Source organism: Micromys minutus, assembly GCF_963924665.1.
Source record: "Micromys minutus genome assembly, chromosome: 1".
NCBI classification, from domain to species: Eukaryota; Metazoa; Chordata; class Mammalia; order Rodentia; family Muridae; genus Micromys; species Micromys minutus.
Window position 1 is genome coordinate 992094 of NC_137969.1, and position 26015 is coordinate 1018108.

Here is a 26015-nt window from a genome sequence, read left to right on the forward strand (position 1 = left end):
ATAAACTTCTCCATGGGTATAACAACAGCAATAATTCTCTAGGAGTCACTTTCTTATTAGGTTTATTCATTAGAAGAATAGTAGATCCTCCCATATTGCCTATGACCTTTCTATCTGGTAATACTTGTTTCTCATAATATTGTCAGGGATGAATATCAATTTATAGAATTAGCCTTAAATAAAACCAGAGAAGGTTTATTTAACTTCATAACATCAGGGCTTGTTTTCCAGCACAATTGTTGTCTTAACATATTAATAGGTGGGTAAGACTAATGGTCATTTTCACCCCCAAAGTGTACATAGTATCTAACATGATTATGGATCCTATCAGTAGGTGATGAATTTCTCACATTGATACAGGTTGATGTCTCTATGTTCCATGACATGTTTTCTTCAGGAAGATCTTACCTTCAGGCTTTGAGTGCTACCAAGAGCTTACAACATTCGGAAGTCTGTGCAAACTTTGTGACTAATAATTGCAAAACCTGTTAGCTTGTGGTGTCAGGTAGGGACATTGTCATCTTGTTACACTTTCAGTCTATTTAGACTCTTTATTTATATATATGCATATATTTTATAAAGCATTAAATATATATATACACAGGTGTTTAGTTACCTCACCCCTATTTATCTTTTTGTACCTTGTTTTCCTATTCCCATTCCTAATTCTTCTTATATCATTGTTCTGCATTTCTCCTTAGTACAACCCATGTTCTGTCCATGCTCCCATTATACCTTACTAGAATTCAACCTCTATAAATATTCTAATATTTTCACATTTACATATTAATGGGAACATAAGATGTTTGCCTTTCTGGGTATGAATTAGCTTAATCAGACATATTTCTACAAATATTTACCTACAAATTCCACAATTTCAGTTTTCTTAATATCTGAATAGCATCCCATCATGTAAACATACAATACTTTCATTTTCCATTTATGAGTTGATATATATTTAGTTTGTTTCTAGTTTTTGAAGATTGTGACTAAGTTTCAATGAGTATGATTAATATATCTATAGTAGGATGTAAAACAATTTGGGTATATATCCAAAGATTGGTATAGCTACATTATCCATTTCATGATATTTAAGGTTATTGAACATTTAAAAGTACATATAAATAAAGTTTATCTGCCATTGTGTTTCTTTTTGAGAGCTTTCTGCTTACTCCTGTAAACTTAGTTTTTAACTATTTTATTTATTTACATTCCAAATGTTTTGTCCTTCCCTGGACTTCCCTGTAAGGGTTCTTTACCCCTCCCACACCTCTTACCTCTAACAGGGTGCTCCCCACCAGACTCCCACCTGACTGTACAGTGCTCATACCTCCTGCGGTCCCTTTCAGAGGGGCATAAATTCCCTATAGGATTAGAGGCATCCTTTTCTATTGAGGCCAGTCAACACAGGTCTCTGCTACATATGTGGCAGGGACCAAGAAACAGCTTGTCTGCTCTTTGGTGGCTTAGTCTCTGGGAGCTCCCAGGAGTACTGGTCACTTGATATTGTTTTTCCAATGTGGTTGCCATCCTCTTTAGCTTCTTCAATCCTTCCCCTAACATTTCCACAGGTGTCTTCTATCCAATGGTCAGCTGTAAGTATCTGTATCTGTCCCAGACAGCTGCTTGTAGAACCTATTTTTAACTGCAACTTTTTTTTGTTTCTTGTTGTGTTTTGATGCTTAGTTTTGCAACTTCTTTGTATATTATAGAAACTTACCCTATTTGAATAGCTACATAAAGCCAGATTTTCATTTTATAGACTAATATTTAATACTAACTTCACTGTTCTACTATATGGAAGCTTTTTAGTCCAGCAGACCACTTTGATTGATGTATGTTAGTTTTCCTTTGAATTAATTAATGGTTGATTATGATGCAATGAAAGAGATCATAGGTCTGACCCATTAGAAAACTGCTACATTTTGTTTAAATGGTGGTTTTCACTGTTGATAATAAAGAGGTTCTAGGGCCTCAGAAGAGCTATTCAGTGTTAAAATACAGTGTAAAAAATGATGTTATTCTATTTTACAATGTGTGCATATACCTCTGTGTGTGTGTGTGTGTGTGTGTGTGTGTGTGTGTGTGTGTGTGTGTGTGTGTGTATAACAAAGAGAAAAGAGCTAGGAACTAGTGGGTGTATGGGAGCAAGGGAAAGATTGGGGAGAAGAAAAATAAAGGGAGAATTAATATAATTATATCTTAATTTTAAAATTAAACAGCATATAACTAAACATCTCCCTTTTGTTTTCTCTATCAAGTGATAAACAATACAGAAATATGTTTCTGCTCATCAAAATATTTCAGGAGTGGCTGCTATATCCCATGTGCTTCAGCAGGTGAAAATGTGGGGAGAAACCATGCTCAGTGTTCTGGTCTAAGATTTTAATGACTGGTGGCTTAACATTCTCTGAATAAAGCAAAAGTCAAAAGACTAGTTTGAGGGGGCTGGGGCAGGAACTAGCCTGATACAACCATTAGGGTGGTGCTGAACAGGCTCTGATGGCTCCTAGGACAGAAAGCAAGCAAGAGATTAGAAAAGACCTGAGTAGGACTAAATGCCAAAGTAGGAATGAGCCCAAGACAGAAGATTCTCAAATGAAGCCACTTAGGTGGGCTGGAAAAGGAGTCAGACCAGTGTCATGTGGCCTGGAAAGGGAACTAGCCTGAGAAAAATACAGGTCAGTGTCACAGAGGCACCATTTTCCATGGGTACTGCCATAATGTATGAAAGTAGCATAATACTCCTGAGACTACTCCTAAGATAACTGCAGACATTCAGAGACACAGAATCTATTAAAAGAAGCCAGTAAGTGATGGGAAAATGTGAGAGAGAAAGAGAAACAGAAGGATGTGGGTACAATGAAGAGAAGCAGAACTGGAGACTGGAGGATAATGAGGAATAATCTAATGTGAGTGGTTGGTGATGGCACCTGGTACCATGGTGAAGTCCAAGCCTGATCTGTCAATTTGGACCATGCCTACAAACATTCCAATAGATGAACTGTTATCTTCAGACATTTAGAAATAATGTCCTAATTTTTCTCTTTTTAAACCTCAAATTTGCTAAGCTTTCGTCTACTTGGAGTCACTTCCTCTAGTTTCCCAGTCTTTATTTCTTATCTTATAATGACTCCCTACATAATTCTTTACATTTATAAATCTTTTATTCTCAATATTTAGATTGTTAACTTCTGGGTTTTATTCCATTATTAATGTACATTTTTTATTTTACTCATTATATTTACTTGTATGAAGTTGTAGAATAGAGTTCTCAATGTTAAAATATGTCTACTTTTTTTCATATTTACACTTTCTGCTGTTTTATGCTGCATGACTTTCTTCAGGTGAAGTGATTAACTTTCCTACTTGTATTTAAGTTAAGGAATTGTGAATATTACATTGTCAAATTGATGCTTATTGTGATCACCTAAAGATTATTGCCTCCTCAATTTCTATTTGTAAGTTTAATGGTCTACTTATCAGGGTTATTTTTAAGCTCTTTTAAGTTGTGCCTAGAGAAAGTCTATTGCCAGGGTTCTTTGGCTCCAATTTGTAGATAAACGCCCTCTGATGTTACCACTGTAAGCTTGAATGTATTAATCAGAGTCTTTTTAATTAATGGGAATTTAATATTTGGCATTCTGTGATACTTAGAAATTACCCAGCTTATGATAAATTGCACTTTTGATGTTATGTGCTTCTATTTCTTATTAGCTGCCTTTATCTCCATCTGCAGGTCTTATTCTGATTTGTATCAGTATTCTGGGGAACTGGCTAATTCCCTCTATAGGAAATTAGCACTTTCTCAAAAAGTGTGTTTCTCAGAAATGAACTTCATCTTGATATTAGATTAAAAATTCAAAACAACCCGAAGATTCAAACTTGAATCAGTCAGAACAGCTGAGATCAAAGCCTGAGGTGACAGCAGATGCTGGTGAGGATATGAAGAATAAGGAACATGCCTCCACTCTTGGTAGAATGGCAACATGGTACAAACAGTTTGGAAATCAGAATGGCAGTTCCTCAGAAAATTGGACAAAATACTACCTGAGAACACAGATATACCTCTCCTGGGCATATACCCAAAAGGTACTCCAAATTGTGAAAAGGACAGATGCTTTACTATGTTCATAGCAGCATTATTTATAATGTCAGCCTTGAACATGATTCCCTTGCTTCTACCTCCCAAGTGCTAAGATTCAGACCTACCACATTTGATTTAGTTAGACATTTTTACTACCTTAAAATAAAATCTATGAATATAGAAAGGCTACTGATTTGTTTGAGTTAATGTTATAGCCGGCCACTTTACTGAACTGGTTTATCAGCTGTAGGAGTTCTCTCATAGAATCTGTGGGGTCACTTAAGTACACTATCATGTCATGTGTAAATAGTGATGTTTTCACTTCTTCCTTTCCAATAAGTATCCCTTTGATTTTTTTTTTCCTGTCTAATTGCTCCTGCCAGGACTTCCAGTACCATGTTGAATAGGTACGGGGAGAGGGGGCTGCCTTGTCGAGTCTCTGATTTGAGTGGAATTGCTTCAAGTTTCCCAACATTAAGTTTGATGTTGGCTGTTGGTTTGCTCTATATTGCTTTTATTATGTTTAGGTATGAGCCTTGATTCCTGTTCTTTCCAAGACTTTTAACATGAAGGGGTGCTGAATTTTGTTAAATATTTTCTCAGCATCTAGTGAGATGACCATGTGGTTTCTTTCTTTGAGTTTGTTTATATGGTGAATTACATCAATGGTTTTCCATATATTAAACTATCCCTGCATGCCAGGGATGAAGCCTACTTGATCATGGTGAATGATCATTTTGATGTGTTCTTGGATTTGGTTTGCAAGCATTTTGTTGAGTATTTTTGCATCAATTTAATATGTGGAGAAAGAAATTATGGAAAAGATACCCTCTACAATAGTCATAAAAACTATGAAATACCTAGGTGTGACTCTTAACTAATCAAGTGAAGGACCTGTATGACAAGAACTTCAAAACTCTAAAGAAGGAAATGGAGGAAGACCTCAGAAAATTGAAAGATCTCCCATACTCATGAATAGGAAAGATGAACATTTTAAAAATGGCCATTTACCAAAAGCAATCTACAAATTCAATGCAATCCCCATCAAAATTTTAACCCAGTTCTTTACTGAGTTGGACAGAGCAATGTGCAATTTCATCTGGAATAACAAAAGACCTAGAATAGCGAAATCCATCCTCAACAACAAGAAAACATCTGCAGGAATCACCATCCCTGAGAAAAAGCTATATTAAAAGGCAATTGTGCTGAAAACTGCATGGAACTTGTACTGAAATAGGCACATGGATCAATGGAATAGAATAAAAGATCCAGAAATAAGCCCTTATGTATATGGTCACCTGATTTTTGACAAAGGTGCTGTAAACACTCAATGGAAAAAGGACAGCCTATTCGACAAATGGTCTTTGTCCAACTGGTACTCAGCATGCAGAAGAATTAAAATAGACACTTTCTTATGTCCTTGTAAAAAGCTCAAGTGCAACTGGATCAAAGATCTCTACATTTAACCAGGTACACTGAAAATATTTGATGAGAAAGTAGGAAAAACCTTATAACTCATAGTCACCGGAGAAAATTTCCTATACAGAACACCAATAGCTAGAGTACTATGGTCAAAAATTGACAAATGGGACTTACTGAGATTGCAAAGTTTCTGTAAGGCTAAAGACACTATTATGAAAACAAAATGTCTGCCAACAGAGTGGGAAAAGATATTTAATAAACCCCCATCAGATAGAGGCCTAATATCCAAGGTATACAAAGAACTCAAAAAGCTAGATACCAGAGAATCGAACAACCCTATTAAAAAATTAGTTACAGACTTAAATAAGTTCTCAATCGAGGAATATGTAATGGCTGAGAAACATATAAGGAAGTGCTCAATATCCTTAGCCATCAGGAAAATGCAAATCCAAACAACCCTGAGATTCTACCTCACACCAGTTAGAATGGCCAAGATCGAAAAACTAAAATGACAATAGATGTTGGTGAGGATGTGGAGTAAGAGGAACACTTCTCCACTGCTGGTGTGGTTGTAAACTTATACAACCACTCTGTAAATTAATCTGGTGGTTCCTCACAAAAATGAACATAGTGCTACCTGAAGACCCAGTTATTCCACTTCTGGGCATTTACTTCATAAATGCTCCAACATACAACAAACATACATGCACCACAATGTTCATTGTAGCTCTATTTATAATAGCTAGAAGCTGGAAAGAACCCAGATGTCCTTCAGTAGATGAATGGATACAAAAGTTGTGGTACATTTACACTATGGAGTACTACTCAGCTATCAGAAACAATGGCTTAACAAAATTCTTAAGAATGTGGTTGCATTTAGAGAATATCATCCTGAGTGAGATAACCCAGTCACAAAAGAACAGACATAATATGCCTTCACTAATAATGGGATACTAACCCCAGAATGCTCTGAACACCCCAGAAACAACTCAGACTGTGTGAAGTTAAAGAAAAAAAATATTTTAATTAAAATAGTACTGTATCATATCCCTCTTTCTTTCTTACAGTCCGTCCCAATTTCTCTTCTATCCCCTCTAATTAATAACCTCTTTTCCTATATTATTGTTATATATATACATACGTGTATGTATATGTACTCACAAATACTTAATGACAACCTTATAAAATATGTATTCGTATACTTTTATGTAAAAATGCTTAAAAATCTGTACATTTATCTTTGTTTTTTAAAATGAAGTTTAAAAATTAAATTAAAAAATTCTGAGTGTTCTCAGTTTTGATATCAAGGGAAAAGAAAAGGGCACACATACTTGATTGATTTACTGATGCTTTTGATTCTGGAAAGCCTGATAAAGAGTATTTGTTCTAACCCTATTCTCTACTGAAGGAAACATTGATTTATTTATATTTGATGACTACTGTGAATTTACTTTCTGTCTCTTAGAAGGCATCAACATATACCCCGCTGACTAGATAATTTTGCTTCATTGAGTAGGATGATTGACATTGAACTTTGTTGACATTATTTCTGTCTTAGTATGCATTCTGAAGAAACTTGGGATGGTCACCCATACATCCCATTAATTATAGTGGCATACTCACTCAAGGTAAGTTTTCATATGCTTTCAATTGGAAATCTTAATAAAATGACTTCTTGTATCTTTTGAAGAAAAAATGTTAATATGTAACCATTAACATTCATATAAAGAAATAATTTGAATATTTTTAAGAAATTGGGCATTTTCAGAATTGAAATATATTTGTTGCTTGGAACACAGACACCAGCAATAATAACTCCTATTGTCATTCCTACATTCTAGTAACTTTCCAACAATCTTGTTTAATATATGTACAAGGTAGCCAAGCTTTTGTGTTTCTTTTTATTTAAATAAAATACTTGAAATTTTTTGTCCCAGTGATATGCCACTATAACACAATAAAGATTTAATATATATTTAAGCCATCTTTATTCCCATCTAACCACATTCTGAAAATTATAAATGATTGTGAACTGCTATTACTACTTCAACACACAGAGAGATGTCCTTATAAATTAATTGCTGAGGGCTTATGAGAATTAATTTCATTTGATTGCTTAGAGGTGGCACATTTAAATCTCCGAATTTAAAACCATGGTGTTATTATTCCAGAGTCAAAAATAACTAGTAATTAACAATATAAAATTGAAAATATATTATAGCTCATTATTTGTATTTCATGGTAAGAACACTGTTTTTAAAAGTATCCAATGTTATAAAGTGAAACCCAGGTATCTGAATTGTACAATGTCCACAAAGGCATGACTTTGCTTATAGGTTAAGTATGGATGATTTAATCTCTACTTTCAAATCCAATGGCCTAATAAACTGGCAGTTAAGAGACATCAGCTTTTGATGTTACTTTATTTGATCTTACTTATACTTCATTAAGTTTCTTTTTTTTATTTAAACGACTTTATTTTACAAAACAAAGATAAATGTACAGATTTTAAATATTTTTTGCTTAAAATTATACATTTTTGTCAGTACTGTTTTTTCAGACATTGAAATTATTTTTACATAAAACCATGTGTATATATTTTTTTAGTCAGTACTTGATTTTTTTCAAGGGCTTGACAGTATGCATTGAAAACCTAATAGTTACAATAAGTGTAGAGTACATGCAAAACAAAACGCAACATGAAAATAGTCAAAGTCTTCTTGTTTTTTAAATATATGTATATTTTTTGTTTTCTTTATTTCTTGGACTTCATACAGTCTGTGAGTTGTTTCTGGGGGAGTGCAAGCCTCTGGGGTTAGCATCCCACTATCAGCTTTCATTTTTAACAATAATAAAACAATGGAAAATAACACTTGTGAAATGTACACTGTGTGCCATGAATCTCAATAAACACATTTGGAAGGTCTAAATTTGTGACATGTGACATAAAGATGGAAAGAGGCTGCTAGAGGTGAGGAAACAAAAGGAAAAGAGAAGAATGAGGACAGAAAAAAAGAGGGGACTAAAACAACAAAAATATAATTTGTTGCAAAAAGTTATGAAGAATGATTGCTTGTAAACTACTAAAAAGTAAAACTGTTCAAAATCACTTAAAATAAAATGAATTCTCATTCTTAATACTTTATGCATAAGAGATTGAGGGATTAAAGATATTGAGCAAATTGTTACTGAGATTTTACTAGATTGGAGTCAGTACAGCTGTCTGCCTTCTTAATTTTTTTTCTGCTAAAATTGCCATTTCTTTATTTCTTTTTGTCAGAAAAACTTTCTTTTAAAATACAAATAAATGAAAAAGTTTTAAGCATTTTAGCATAAAAGTATAAGAATACATTTTTGTCAGTGCTTGGCTTATTTTTTTTACCCAAAGCTTTGATTGTGTGCATTAAGGTCTTACTAGATAAATGAGCAAAAAGTACATGTAAAACAGAATGTAACCCGGAAATAGTCAAAGTTATCTTGGTGTGAAAGGATCTAGCTTAATAGGTTTTTTTTGTTTGTTTGTTTGTCTTTTATTTTTTGTTTTTTATTTGAACTTCGTGCAATCTGTGAGTTGTTTCTGGGGTGTTCAGGGCTTTCTGGGGTTAGAATCCCCTTATCAGTGATTGCATATTATGTCAGTTATTTTGTGACTGGTTTATCTCACTCAGGATGATATTCTATAGATGCAACCATTTTTTAAGAATTTCATTAAGTCATTGTTTCTGATAGCTGACTAGTATTCCATTCTGTATATGTACCACAATTTTTGTATCCATTCATCTTCTGAAGGACATCTGGGTTCTTTCCAGCTTCTGGCTATTATAAATAGAGCTGCTATGAACATTGTGGTGCATGTGTCTTTCTTGTGTATTACAGTGTCTCTTGCATATATGCCCAGAAGTCGAATAGCTGGATCTTCAGGTAGTACTATGTCCAATTTTCTGAGAAATCGCCAGAATGATTTCCAGAGTGGTTGTATCAGTTTACAACCCCAAAAACAATAAAAAAGTGTTCCTCTTCTCCGCAACCTCGCCAGGACCTGCTGTCATCTGAGTTTTGGATCTTGGCCAATCTGACTGGTATGAGGTGGAATCTCATGGTTGTTTTGATTTGCATTTCCCTGATGGCTAAGGATGTCTAGTACTTCCTTAGATGTTTTCAGCCATTCGATATTCCTCAATTGAGAATGTTTTGTTTAGCTCTGTACCCCATTTTTAATAAGGTTGTTTGATTCTCTGGTGTCTAGCTTTTTGAGTTATTTATATACCTTCGATATTAGGCCTCTATCTGATGTGGAGTTGGTAAAGATCCTTTCTCATTCTGATGGCTGCCATTTTGTTTTCTTGACAATTTCTTTAGCCTTAGAGAAACTTTGCAATATCATGAAGTCCCATTTTTTAATCTTTGAACTTAGGGCTTTAGCGATTGGTGTTTTGTTCAGAAAACTTTCTCCTGTGGCTTTGAGTTCTAAGGTTTTCCCTACTTTCTCATCTAATAGTTTCAGTGTATCTGGCTTAATGTGGAGATTTTTGATCTACTTACAATTGAGCTTTGTACAAGAAGATAAGAAAGGGTCTATTTTCATTTTTTTTTTTTTTTTTTTTTTTTTTTTGCATGCTGAGTGCCAGTTGGACCAGCACCATTTGTTAAATAGGCTGTCCTTTTTACATTGGATGTTTATAGCTCCTTTGTCAAAAATCAGATGACCATATATGAGTGGGCTCATTTCTGGATCTTCTATTCTATTCCATTGATCCACGTGCCTATTTCAATACCAGTACCATGCAGTTTTCAGCACAATTGCTTTGTAATATAGCTTGAGGTCAGGAACAGAAATTCCAACAGATATTTTCTTGTTGTTGAGGATGGATTTCGCTATTCTAGGTCTTTTGTTATTCCAGATGAAATTGCACATTTATCTTTTCAACTCAGTGAAGAACTGGGTTGGAATATTGATGGGTATTGCATTGAATTTGTAGATTGCTTTTGGTAGGATGGCCATTTTTAAAATGTTGACTTTCCAATCCATGAGCATGGGAGATCGTTCCATTTTCTGAGATCTTTCTCAATTTCCTTCTTTGGAGGTTTGAAGTTGTTATCATACAGGTCTTTCATTTGCTTAGTTTGAGTCACACCAAGGTATTTCATAGTTTTTGTGACTATTGTGAAGGGTAAATTTTCCCTAAATTCTTTCTCCACATGTTTGTTCTTTGAATATAGGTTTGAGTTAATTTTGTATCCAGCCATGTTGCTGAACTTGTTTATAAGCTGTAAGAATTCTCTGGTAGAATTTGTGGGGTCAATTAAGTACCCTATCATGTCATCTGCAAACAGTGATGTTTTTACTACTTCCTTTCCAATTTGTAAACCCTTGATTTCCTTTTGCTGTCTAATTACTTCAGCCAGGAACTGCAGTACTATGTTGAATATGTAGAGGGAGAATGGGTAGCCCTGTCAAGTCCCTGATTGTAGTGGGATTGTTTCAAGTTTCCCACCATTAAGTTTGATGTTGCCTGTTTGTTTGCTGTATATTGCTTTTATTATGTTTAGGTATGGACCTTGATTTCCTGTTCTTTCCAGGACTTTTAACATGAAGGAGTGTTGAAGTTTGTCAAATACTTTCTCAGCATCTAGTGAGATATCCATGTGATTTTGTTCTTTGAATTTGTTTATATGGTGGATTACATTGATGGATTTTTGAATATTAAACCATCCCTGAATCCCAGGGATAAAGCCTTCTTGGTCATGGTGAATGATCGTGTTGATGTGTTCTTGGATTCAGTTTGCATGAATTTTGTTGAGTATTTTTGCATCAATGTTCATAAGTGAGATTTGTCTGAAGTTCTCATTCCTTGTAGGGTTTGTGTGGTTTAGGAACAAGGGTTTTTGTAGCCTCAAAAATGAGTTAGGTACTATTCCATCTGATTCTATCTTGTGGAATAGTTTGGAGAGTATTGTTGTTATGTCTCCAATAAATGTCTGATATAATTCTGCACTGAACCAGTCTGGACCTCGCCTTTTTTTTTTTGTTCTGAGGCTTTTGATGACTTCTTCTATTTCTTTAGGTGTTATGGGATTATTTAGATGGTTTACCTAGTCCTCGTTTAACTTTAAGATCTTGTAACTTTTTAGGAATTCATCCATTTCCTCCAGATATTCCAACTTTGTGGAATATAGGTTTTTGTAGTAGGATCTGATGATTTCTAGAATTTCCTCAGTTTCAGTTGTTATGTCTCCACTTTCCTTTCTGATTATGTTAATTTTTATACTCTCTCTTTTCCATCTAGTTAGTCTGGCTAGGGCTTTATCAATCTTGCTGATTTTCTCAAAGAACCAACTCTTGGTTTTGTTGATTATTTCAATGGTTCTTTTTGTTTCTTTTTGGTCTATTTCTGCCCTGCTTTTGATTATTTCTTACCATCTACTCCTCTTGAGTGTTTTTGCTTCCCTTTTTTCTAGAGCTTTTAGCTGTGATGTCCTGTTGCTCAGGTATGCTCTCTCCATTTTCTTTTTGGAAGAGATCAGAGCTATCAGTTTTCCTCTTTGTAATGCTTTCATTTCATCCCATAAGTTTGGGTATGTTGTGTTTTCATTTTCATTGAATTCTAGAAAATCCTTAATTTCTTTCTTTATTTCTTCTTTGACCCTACTATCGTTTAACAGAGTGTTGTTTAATTTCCATGTATATGTGGGTTTTGGTTGTCTTTGTTGTTGTTAAAGAGCAGCCTTAGACCATGGTGATCTGAGAGGATGCATGGGAGTATTTCAATCTTCTTATATTGATTGAGGCTCGTTCAGTCCCCAATTATATGGTCAATTTTTGAGAAGATGCCATGGGGTGCTGAGAAGAAGTTGTATTCTTTTACTTTAGGATGATATGATCTGTAGATATCTATTAATTCCAGTTTTATCATTGTCTCTACTAGTTTTAAAGTATTCTTGTTCTGTTTCTGTTTCCATGATCTGTCTGTCCATTGGTGAGAGTGGGATATTAAAGTCTCCTACTATTATTGTTTGGGGTGAAATATATTTTTTGAGCTTTAGAAGGGTTTCTTTTATGAATGTGGGTGCTTTTGTATTTGGAGCATATATGTTAAGGATTGATAGTTTTTCCTGACAGATTTCTACTGTAATGAGTAAAAAGTTTCTTTCCTTTTTTTCTTTGATAACTTTTGGTTGGAAATTTACTTTATTCCGTATTATAATAGCCACTCCAGCTTGCTTCTTGATGCTGTTTTCTTGGATGTTTTTTCTCACCCTCTTACTCTGAGATAATGTCTGTCTTTGTTTCTGATATGAGTTTCCTGTATGCTGCAAAATGCTGGATTATGTTTATGTATCCAGTCTGATAACCTATGTTTCTTTTTTGGGGAGTTGATTCCATTTATGTTAATAGATATCAAGGAATAGTGGTTGTTGTTTCCTGCTATTATTGCTTTTGTATGTTGAGTTTTGTCTATATCTCTTTCTTCTTTTTGTTTTCTTGCTTACGAGTTTTCTTGTTTTTACTAGGATGTAGTTCCCCTCATTGTATGGGGTTTTCCACCAATAATTCATTGTAGTGCTGAGTTTGTGGTCAGATATTGTGTAAATTTTGATTTGTCTTGAAATATCTTCATCTCTCCATCTATGATGATTGATAGTTTTGCTGGGTATAGCAGTTTGGGCTGGCACTTGTGCTCTCTTAGGGTCTGCATGATATCTGTCCAGGCTGTTCTAGCTTTCATAGTCTCTGTTGAGAAGTTGGGTGTGATTCTGATTGGTCTGCCTTTATATGTTACCTGACCATTTTCCCATACTGCTTTTAGCATTTCATTGCTTTGGCACTTGGTGTTTTGACTATTATGTGTCGCAAGGAATTTCTTTTCTGGTCCAACCTATTTGGAGTTCTGAAGGCTTCTTTTATGCTGGTGGTCATCTCATTCTTAAGGGTAGGGAAGTTTTCTTCTACAATTTTGTTGAAGATATTTACTGTTCCTCTTAGTTGATATTCTTCTCCCTCTTCTATTAGCCTTAGATTTGGTCTTGTCATTGTGTCCTGGATCTCCTGGAAATTTTGGGTTAGGAGCTTTTTGGTTTTTGCACCTTCTCTGGCTATTTTCTTTATCTTTACAATGTTGTGTTCGGCCCCCGAGATCTTACATTCCTTGTAGTCTATTTGAAATGCTTGCTTCTTTGACTCCTGATTTCTTTTTTAGGTGTTCTACCTCTAGGGTTATCTCTTTTAGCGTTTTCTTTATTGTGTCAATTTCCGTTTTAATTTCCCTCTTCTATTCCTTTATATTTTTGGTTCTGTATTCCTCTAGTTCTTTGAGTTCTTTGAGTGTTTTTTTCTTGTATCTTCTTTAAAAGCTTCTGAATCTTTTTGCTTTTCCTTCTGTTTTTATTTAAGGATCTTTATCAGTGTCTTGAGGTATGATTTTAGGTCTGCGTCTTCTTTTTCTAGAGTTTTTGGCATTCCAATATTTGCTGTGATGAAAGAGCTGGGTACTGGTGTTGCCAGGTTGTCTTGATTTCCTTGGGATATGCTCTTTTGCTTTCCTTTTGCCATCTTGTTGTCAGTGGTATGTTCTTGCCTTTCCCTTGTACCTGGTCTGTGTCCCTGGATATTCAGTGGTCCAGGTGGCAGATGGTCTGTGCCATATTCTGTGCCCCAAAGCCACCAGGTAGGAACAGAAATTCCAATACTGGGTTCCTGGCCCTGGATCAGGCAGAACAGGGGCATGCTTTCTGTGGGCACTCAGCAGAGATCTCTCTGCTCCCTGGCTGCTTGGATCTCTTTCTTACCAGCCTTAACCTTTGGGAACTGCTGGTCCAGTTGGTAGATGGGCTAAGCCCTGTTCTCTGCCCCAAAGCTGCCGGGTGGGAACAGAGGTCCCAATGCTGGGTTCCTGGTCCCTGCATCAGGCAGAGCAGGGGCATAATTTCCGTTCGCACTCGGCAGAAATCTCTCTGCCCCCTGGCTACTCGGCTCACCTTCTCACCAGGCCTTTATCTCTGGGGCTTCCCTGGGGTATGTTCTTTTGCTTTCATCTTGCCATCTTGTTGTCATTGATTGTTTCTTGCCTTTCCCTTTTTTCTGGCTTGTGTCCCCGGATCTCCACTGCTCCTGTTATAGGATTGTCTGAGCCCTGTTTTGCACCCAAAAGCTGCTGTCTGGGAATAGAGAGCCAATGCTGGGTTCCTAGTCCCTGGATCAGGCAGGGCCGGGGCGCAGTTTACGAGTGCCCTCAGCAGAGATCTCTCTGCCTGTAAGGAGCCATTTGTGCCGCACCCAAACATGGCGCCGGCTTCCTGCTGAGAACTCAGCAAACAGAGCTGTTGCTCAGCTAAGAGACTTAATGCACATGCACCACATAAGTCACAGCCCACTCTTGGGGCACGTGATTGAGCTACAGGAGGATGCACCAATCAGGTAGCAACACAAGTCTCTTAGGCATATATAGCAGTGCATTTTCTCCCCCACGTGAGAAGAAGAGGAAGACGGAGAGGAGACCCCACATGGAGGGATGGCGGAGAGGCACCACGTGGAGAGGGACCCGATAGGAGAGATTGCGGGAGGTCCCGCGTGAACAGAGACTGGACAGAGAGATCGTTCCTGGGGGACTGCGCGCGAGAGGCCGTCTAGACAGTAGAACTCGGTAGGGAGTCCCCGACTCAGAGACAAGTTTCCTGCTCATGAAGCCCCTGCTCAAAGTGCTGTTCAATAAAGGTTATCTGCAGAAGAAGCTGTTCGTTTTGTTGCACACCTGTTCCTAGCGGCGGGAAGCGTGGGTCCGTGACAAGTGGTGCCTGAACCCGGGAGTAAAAGGCCGCTGAACAGATTCAGAACTGCGAAAGAAGTTTATAGGTAAGTTCTGAGAGACATTTCACTCTTTAGTTTATACGGGGTGCCAAAAGAACATGCCAAAAACTTAGGCATGTCTCTTCTTGGACTTTCTCTGGCAGTAGAAGGAGTATTGCTTGCATTTGTGGTAATTGTTATAACATTACTGTTGTGGAAGTTATCTAGATGGAAAGTTAGCAGGCAGCACCTAGAGAGTGGGTCAGAAACAGAACGTGATAAAGAAAAGGACAAACAAGATGATCTCCGAAAGACAAGTTCTAAACAAGTCAGAAAAGGAGAGTTGCCAGAGAGAATTAAAGGAAATGATCTCCGAAAGACAAGTTCTAAACAAGTCAGAATTGGAGAGGTCCAGGTGGAAGAACCGCCTGGAAAAAAGAGTACTATGCCAGAGTCCAATTCTTTGTATCCGCTAAAGGAGCAAATGGCGGAAAAACCGCTGGAAAAAGAGAGGATCTCGTCCGGGGAAACAGAGTAAAAGTTTCCCGGAGAGAATGCTTTGTATCCGCTAAAGGAACAAAAGGCATTAGAGCTGGCAAAAGAAAAATTAGAGGATGAATTATTTGAATCTGTGGAGGAAAATTTAGAGGAGCAGGCAGCAGAATGTGAGGTGGAGTGGTTTCAGCCCGGACAGAGGACTCCTGTAACACAACCGGAAGCTCTTAAAGCAGCTGCCTCTGCTCTTCCGCTTTACCCAGAGAAGAAGTATGAGTTCTTTTGTACTCCGGAGACACGCCATACCATCAGGCAAATGTTTCCCTTGTTTTAGGATGATCACTGCCTCGAGCATAAGCAAGTTAAAGAGTTGGCAGAGTCAACTTATTCCACCCCCCTTACATTGTTCGTGTTGCTCCTCAACTTCACCTAAGCAATCAGAAATATGTAAAGGAAAAGAGCATTGGAATTTTTTCTCATCCCAGTTGTTATAGTAATCATCATGAAAACAAAAAAAATGAGACACGGGTAAGGGATATAAACTAGCTAAGCCATTAAGAAAATCGGGATTAATATTCAAAAGAAAGTAAATATATATCTATACCATATACTCTTTTATATTTAGTTAAAATGTTAAAATACAGGTGTCAACAATATTTCATATAATAGCATAGATATAAGGTTATATATGTCTTTGCAGATTCAGTATGTTTCCATAATCTGTATATACTAAATATGCTTGAATATAATAAGAGAAAAGCAAGTGATTTTTTAAGATGCCCATTAATATTATCAGAATTGATTCTTTCAAGTATTTATATAGCTATGTTACAATCACTAAACGAAATTTGTGTTTATTTTCATACGCCAATGTGTATTTGTTTCTGTGACAGTTTATAAACTGTGATTTCCTGAGTTATTTTAGTCTTTTGTTGGCTATAATTTATCTTAGAAAATATATAAATTTAATGATCAAAACTTATTATTTTACAACACATTATAATTCAATTGGAAAAAAGCAGATCAGTCAGGATGAATTCATTTGTATGTGTATCATTGGAAATTCTAAAATAATAAAATGCACTTAGATTAATGACTTGCCTAAAGTCTTATAAATTCACTATAATTATTTTTGTAGTGAATTTTTGCATCAACATTTGGAGAGCTTTATAAAAATTTTAATTATAATAGCTAATTTTGATCATTAAAATTTCAATTGTTTGCTATATAATATTGTTAACATATTCTTACATGTTTTGTATAAATAAATAAAAATGTTTTCAAATAAGTGTAGTCCCAGAGGCTACTCTACTGAGCTGGAAGTTCTCAGTACAAGGTTTCTTCCAGAAATGGAGAGATCATCAAAGGCAGTAGAAATGTATTCACTCTATAGAAGCTGATGAATTTTTACTGACATTCTTATGGTAACCTTCAGGAAAACTCAGGTGTTTCAATGTGTCTGTGATATCCTACAAGCCCTATAATCTCCTTTGTCTCTCATTTTATCCTTCACCCTGATCCCTCTAATCCAAACATGCTACTGTGCTCTTTAATAGTAAAACTAAGCTGGAAAAGCTAAGGGTAGATGGCACTACTTTTATGAGAATACATTTTTCCACTCTGAGACTCTGCTAGTGAAAACTAGAAATAGTAGTGACTTTTGAATAAAAGTGATAAATTTCTTTTTATTAACTATCAGAATCTGTCCCCAATAAACATTTGCCTGGATACATTATTTGCTTGGATTACTTCAAATTGACTTTGCCCTCAATGTATTTTCAATGAAAGCTGAACACCTTGAAGTAAAAGAGATATTGCTTCTTCCAATCCACAGGAGAACAGAGAGCACCTAGAAGGATCATAGAGAGGCCAGGATATACCAGCAAAAAGGATAAGGGAGTGCAACAATTAACAGTACATTGGAGGATACAGTGAGAGCCACCTCCAACTCATGCAAAGAAAAAATGTTAGAACAGTCATTTAAAGAAAGAGTGTGATGTCAGGAGCTCTCCTAATTTGGAAGTATGCCTTTGATCACCTATAACTTGAGTTTGAGCCTTTTGTGTATGGTTCCATGTCAAAGGAATTGAGCTTTGATTCTAACACTGAATAGATAACTACATTCAAAAATGAATATACAAAATGGAATTATAAGATTATAAGGTTATATCATGATGTACCTGTTTTCATTTTTTGGGGGGAGATGTACATGATTTTATCTTATTGAATATAAAATTCCAAATTTGAAAAAAATCATTTAATTAAGAGACTACATGCTGGTAGGTTAGTTAGTTCAGATATAATTGAAAAAAAAAACACAAACAAAAAGCAAAAAATAAAAAAAAAACAAAAACAAAAACAATAAAACGAACACTGTGAAGCTAAATAAAATTTAAGGAAGAAAACAAGTGAATGGAAAAGAAGGCTGCATGAGACTGTTGCTAATCAAAAACAATGAAGATAACAAATAGGGCAATTAAGTTTACTTTAAGTAATAGTTAATTCAAGTGTAATTTTGACTGATAGATATTTCTCCTTTATAGCACAAATTTATATTAATATGAGTGATTCACCTATATTCAGTATGATCCATATGAAATTACAAGGATCTGACTCAAACCATAATTTCATTCTAAAGCACATTATTTCAGTTGATTTGCTGTTTTTATTACTAGAGATAAGAGGACAAGTTTCTTATATTGTTATTGAAAGTAGAAAATAACCCCTATATACGATTACACTTTTGAAAAATCCTGTTGGCATGGATTGCCCCCTCAGTAAACTACAAATATATTCAACAATTGTTTTTTTTTATGTAGAACATACATAGAAATGATATATACACATTTGTAACATGGATGGGTGATATTACAATTATTTTGGTGTAATAACAAGAAAACAAATTTGGGATATAGTTCACAAAAGGGGTTAGGACATCTACCAAGTAAAGTTCTGGCTTTGGAGGTTATATTTCTGATTGACCATATCAATCTTAAGGTAGCAGAGAGAACCTGTTACTGAAATTGAATGTGTAAAATTATGTTTCATCATCACGTGCAATATTTCTGTAATATATTTTCACATGGCTCTTCTGAGAAATAGAAATGACAGAATGTGCATTTATTATTAAAATAGCTTACAACTTATAGGGGCTGCATAGTATAATAAAGGATGTTGATCTATTTATAGACGTTGATAAACCACACAGCTTTGCAGTTCATAAAGTTTGACCCAGTAGATTTAATGTAGTCCTGGAGGACTGAAAGATTCTAAATAATCTCCAGTTTTTATGTTGGCAGGACAATGAAGTTAGTCTGTTGTTAACAAAAGATGAAGCAGCAGCAGCAACAAACACAGATGCATCAACAAGAAGTGAAGACAAGTAAGAAATCAGCTCTGATTTTACTTGGGTTTTCTTACATATTAGTTGCTCACTAAAAGTCCACTAGAAGACACACATTTTAAGTGTACAGAAGAACCCTCTATAAATTATTCCTGAAAATTTCTTCACAGACCCATTCAAAAACACTCAGGTGACTTCAAATCTATTGAGGTGGTTTCTGTGTAAGTGCCAGAGCCTTTGCCACTAAATATTTTATTACAGAATTGGAAGAAATAAGTGATGAACAGGTGACTAAAAAATGATTGAAACTGGCAATCAAATGTTTTACATTTCTTTGCTCACATAACTTGGTCTTGAACCATAAGGGTTTATAAGATAACTATGTGCACTAAGTTGTGATACCATTATCTAATATATCACATGATTTGATATATAGAAGAAATATCTCTAAAAATAATGATTATGGATACAATGATGGACAAAGCAACTAAGGTCAATTCTGAGTTCCCAGTGCATATTTTACTGATGTTCTATTAATTTCCATTTCAAATATTTACCCCCTTACCTGCTTTTCTTCTACAAAACCCCATCCCATTTCCCTCCCCTTTGCCTCTAAGAGGGTGTCCCACCCATTCACAACACTCCAGCCTTATCCCTCTAGCATCCCCCTTCTCAGCAACAAGCCTCCACAGCACCAAGCACCCCCCCCTCCAATTTTTTGCAGATAAGGAAAACTTTTGCTACATTTGTAGTAGGAGTCATGTTCCCACCCATATATACTCTTTGGTTGGTGGTTTAGTACCTGGGACCTCTAAGGTACTAAAACTGTTGAAACTTTTTTTTTCCCAATGGGGTTGCAATACCCTTCAGTTCTTTCAGTCTTCCCTTTCTCTTCCATTATGGTCTCTGGGCTCAGTCTAATGGTTGGCTGTGAGTCTCTGCATCTGCCTTAGTCAGATGCTATTAGGGTCTCTCAGAAGACTGCCATATTGTACTTCTGTCTGTAAGCAGCTCTTGGCATCAATAGTGTTAGGGTTTGGTATCTGTGAATGGGAAGGATCCCTGGGCCGGGCAATCTCTGGATGCCCTTTCCTTCTGTCTCTGCTCTATGTTTTTTCACTTTAGACAAAAACAATTCTGGGTTAAAAGTTTGAGATGGATGAGATGAATAACTGGAGGCCATGCCTACTTATTACAGGTGGTTTACTCAGGTTCTATCAAACATCTGTTGGATAATTCAGCTAATGGCCTTCCCTGTGGGGCAGCAGTCTATTAAAGATATCCTGGTCCCTAGTTGAGATAAAGTTGAAGCCCTGATGACCCTAAGAGATTGTTGGTGCTTCCCTAAATTCCCAAGAGCCCAGGTGCATTTCAAATAGCTACAACCTCCTTACAGTTCCCTGTAGAGAGATTAGTGGCCATAGTCATGTAGAAGCAGGACCACACTCTCCCATTTGTAGATGAGGTATTCCCAAGCTATCAGGCCAAGCCAATAGAAAGTACCTACTGTAAGACCATAGCAAAACCCTCCCATATGTAGATAAGCTATTCTCATACTCTCAGGTTAAAAAAAAAAATGCTGTCAGACCCTGACCTACCCCAAACATCTTTATAAGAATCCTATCCAGAAGGAATAAGTGTGTGTAAGAAATACTCCAGAGTCTGAAAGTTTCTGTCATAAGAGCCATAACACTGCAGCTTGTGGAAGGAATCTTCTCTCCCAAAACCACTTCCAGAAGCCCCTTGCAGGCTAGTCACCCTCCTGCTGGCCCATCCTAGCCCAAAGTCTTGGAACAATTGAAGTGGCAACAGTGAAATAAGAAACAGCAACACAGTGAAATATGGAGGAGCAAGAGCAACAGTGGAGGCAGGCAGTGGAAGTAGTTCCCCCTCCCCTCCCCAGCAGAGTTCTCTCCCCTTTGTCTAAACCCATGCTTCTGGCTTGGCCAGAGACCTATGTGGAAAGAATCCTGTACAGAGGCCCACAATCCCCACTGGGTCTTAGGAGCTTTTTGCCTACCTAGTGTTCAGGACTTTCTAGCAGTCCCAGACCCTGTTTTTCCACCCCTCACTGTTACATATTTCTATTCATTCTCCTGGCCCTCTGGCCTTATTTCCTGTCTCTTCTCATACCTAAACTTGTACCACCCTCTTTGCCCTTTCCCTCTTCTCTCCCAACCAGGATTTAGTAGTGAGCATAACTGACTTCCTAATGCATATTTTAATATGATAATTTTTGTTATTGTTCTGTGGTTAAAATCAGACGATGACATGTTCAGTTCTTCCTACCTACAGAATGATTTTTTTTTAATGTTTGACTCTTCCTGAATTACTTTTAAAATTTTAGAGAGTAGGTTTACCCTAAAGTGTAGAGAAAATGTATGTGTGTGTGGGGGGGGTAATGATGCAGATATATTCAGTAGTAGCTTCTAACAGCATTTGAAAATAATTATTGTTATGTCTTTTTCTGGGGTTAAAATTCTCTCTAAAAGTATCTTCTGGAATTCAATTTGGAAAGACTGCAACACTCTGCTTTGCTATATTGCTTTGTGGAATACTCACATCATCTGTTTTTCATAACAGAGAAATGGGAATTTTGTAAGTGAAAGCATTGTTTTGTATTGCCAAAGAAGTTTGGCAGTTAGAAGTTTATTTTCATCATGATTTTTGAAGCTTAAGAGCTAAAATTTCTAATGGTATATCCTACTTAATCATAATCTTTTAAGGCTTCAAAGACATCTAAGAAGGCCAACAAACAGCCACAGGGTTTCCAAAGTAAACACGTGGGCTCCCAGTGGGTCCTTCAAACTTTTACCATATTTTAGGATCTAGATTTCAATACTTTCTGATACAGGATTTGTAGATTTACACAAACAGGGAAAATCTGAGATTACAGAGTTAGTTTTCATCTCTCCAATCCATCAGAAGTTTCTACTGCTAAATCTATTTTAATGCTATATCAAAGTGACTCCTAAAGGGAATATTTTCTGCTACTGCTGACTAGGAACAAAATTTGCAGGGATTGTTGATAAAATGCACTTTGAACATAAAGTTAAACTTGCCATTTTACTAATGTGTGCTTTATACTTAGTTATCACACATAACTACATTCTGGGATAGTCTCATCTGTGAGGAAGGCAGGGGTGGACAGACAATGGTGAATATGTTGGCCAGTATTTCTTTCTCCCAGCTGAGGAGTTGTATTATTCTGTAAAGGACTTAAGAGACAGGTAGCAAGTTTCAACATAAAAAAATACATGGAAATCCACCTAGGGCCAATTATTTTATTATTTAAAATTAAAACTAAACAATTACAAATGATAATAATGTTTTTGTTTTTGTTTATTTTTCTTAGTTAAACCATTACTTAATGTTGTTTTGGGGAGGGAAGGATTATTTCATTTTATATTTTGAAGTTTATCATTCAGGAAAGTTGGAGCAGGACCTGAGGGTAGGAACTTTGAGGTAAGAAATGAAGCTGATGGCATAAAGAAGTGTTAGACTTCTAGACTTGTTCCCCATGGCCTAATCAGCCTGCTTTCTTACAACTCAAAACTACCAACTGGAAGGAGCAGGGCCCACAGTTCAAGGCAAACTTCCATGAAATTCTTATGCAGATTATAGTTTTAAAGATATTGTGAATCTGTTATTCATAATATATAAAATAACATACTTGTTTTTATTTTAGTATATTTCTATCGAGAAGATACTTTTTCTAATAATTATAAATATTCAATAATTCCATGTGGCTGGTTAACTTTTATTACTTTCTATTTCAAGTTGCTGCAATACAATGTGAAATCTTAATTCCTACAATTTTCTAACGAACATCTCCCCCTTTTCTTTGCTGGAAATATAAATGTTTGATAGACTCAAAGTACTGATTATTTTGCTCCATATTACCTAAAAGAAATATCTACATATGTAGTTGTTTTAACACATTTTATTTGTAAAGATATGACTATGATAATTTTTACTCAAATATTGGGCACACAGTGCTGAGATTTTAGGAAAGTAGAAATGATTTCTAAGGAAATAATTTGCTTACTACTATTATAACATTATTATAGAAAAATCTGAGTCATCAGATTCTGTTGGATTCTAGTACGTATTTTTTTTTTCCTGTGTGGTTTTTCAATTCTTTCAAATAACAGTAAGAATGAGGATGCCATTATTGGAATTGCAAATATATTTTTAAATGAGTTGCAATGAAACAATTATTTTATTATTATAAGAAAAGAAATTACATTTGAAATGGTATAAAAAGTAATTGTATGCATTAAACTATAAAATACATTTATTGATTTTTTGAATGTAAAACACTAATGTCTTGAAAAAGAATTTCCAAATTAAGATTAAGAGATTATGATAAAATCAAGTTTTGCACTTGGGCCTGACTAAATAATTTTAATTTCAAAATCAGATTAACAATAGTCTGTAAAAAAGATTAAGGCCTGGTGAGAAGGAGATCTGAGCAGCCAGAGAGCAGAGAGATCCCTGCCGAGTGTGCATGGAAAGCGCAATCCTGCGCTGCCTGATCCAGGGAACAGGAACCCAGCATTGGGACTTCTGTTCCCACCCGGCAGCATTGGGCCCCAGAACAGGGCTCGGACCATCTACCACCTGGACCAGTGGAGATCCAGAGACACAGACCAGGTACAAGTAAAAGGCAAGAACATATCACTGACAACAAGAGGGCAAGAGGAAAGCAAAAGAGCATATCCCAAGGAAACCAAGACAACCTGGCAACACCAGTACCCAGCTCTCCCATCACAGCAAACATTGGAATGCCAAACACTCCAAAAAAAGAAGACGCTGACGTAAAATCATACCTCAAGATGCTGATAGAGTTCCTTAAACAAGAACAATAGGAAAAGAAAAAAAAAATCAGAATCTTTTAAAGAGGATACAAAAAAATACTCAAAGAACTCAAAAAACTAGAGAAAAATAGAACCAAAGAGATGAAGGAATGGAAGAACAAATTTAAAACAGAAATTGACACAATAATGAAAACACTAAAAGATATAACCCAGAGGTAGAACACCTAAAAAAGAAATCAGGAGCCACAGAAGCAAGCATTTCAAATAGACTACTAGAGATGGAAGAGAGAATCTCGAGGGCAGAACACAACATTGTAAAGATAGACAAAACAGCCAGAGAAGATGCAAAAACCAAAAAGCTCCTAACACAAAATGTCCAGGAGATCCGGGACACAATAAGACCAAACCTGAAGATAATAGGAATAGAAGAGGGAGAAGAATATCAACTAAGAGGCAGAGTAAATATCTTCAACAAATTGTAGAAGAAATCTTCCCTAAACTTAAGAATGAGATGACCACGAGCATAAAGGAAGCCTACAGAACTCCAAATAGATTGGACCAGAAAAGAAATTCCTCCCGACACATAATAGTCAAAACACGAAGTGCCCAAAGCAAATAAACAATACTAAAAGCAGTAAGGGAAAAAGGTCAAAAAGCATAAAAAGGCAGACCAATCAGAATCACACCTGATTTCTCAACAGAGACTATGAAAGCTAGAAGAGCCTGGACAGACATCATGCAAACCCTAAGAGAGCACGAGTACCAGCCCAAGCTGCTATACCCAGCAAAACTATCAATCACCATAAATGGAGAGATGAAGATATTTCAAGACAAATCTATATTTACAAATATATATAATACACAAATCTAGCACCACAATGAATTATAGGTGGAAAACCAAATACAATGAGGGGAACTACATCCTAGTAAAAGCAAGAAAACTCCTAAGTGAGAAAACCAATAGAAGAAAGAGACAACGGCAAAATTCAAACTACAAAAGCAATAATAGCAGGAAACAGCAACTACTATTCCTTAATATCTATTAACATAAATGGACTCAACTCCCCAATAAAGAGACATAGGCTGTCAGACTGGATACATAAAAACAATCCAGCATTTTGCTGCATACAAGAAATTCATCTCAGAGACAAAGACAGATACTATCTCACGGTAAAAGGAAGGACACTTTTTACTCATTACAGGGGAAATCTGTCACTATGAACTCTTAATCCTTAACATATATGCTCAAAATAAAAAAGCACCCACATTCATAAAATAAACCCTAATAAAGCTCAAAAAATACATTTCACACCACACAATAATAGTGGGAGACTTTAATACCCCACTCTCACCAATGGACAGATCATGAAAACAGAAACTAAACAAGAATACTGTAAAACTAGCAGAGACTATGAACCAACCGGAATTAATAGATATCTACAGAACATATCTACACAACATATCATTTTAAAATAAAAGACTACACTTTCTTCTCAGCACCCCATGGGACCTTCTCAAATAATGACCACATAATTGGACACACAACAAGCCTCAATTGATATAAAAAGATTGAAATATTCCCATGCATCCTCCCAGATCCCCATGGTCTAAGGCTTCCTTTTAACAACAGCAAAGACAACAGAAAGCCCACATACACATGGAAACTAAACAAGGCTGTGTTAAATGATAAGATCAAAGAAGAAATTAAAAAAATTTGAGGATTTTCTTGAATTCAATGAAAACAAAAACACAACATACCCAAAACTATGGGATGCAATGAAAGCAGTACTGACAGGAAAACTCATAGCTCTGAGCTCTTCCAAAAAGAAACTGGAGAGACCATACATCAGCAAGTTGACAGCACAGCTAAAAGCTCTAGAACAAAAGGAAGCAGATACACCCAAGAGGAGTATACTGCAAGAAATAATCAAATAGGACAGAAACAGACCAAATAGAAACAAAAAGAACCATGGAAAGAATCAACAAAACCAAGAGCTGGTTCTTTAAGAAAATCAACAAGATTGATAAAGCCCTAGGCAGACTAACTAGATGGCAAAGAGTGTG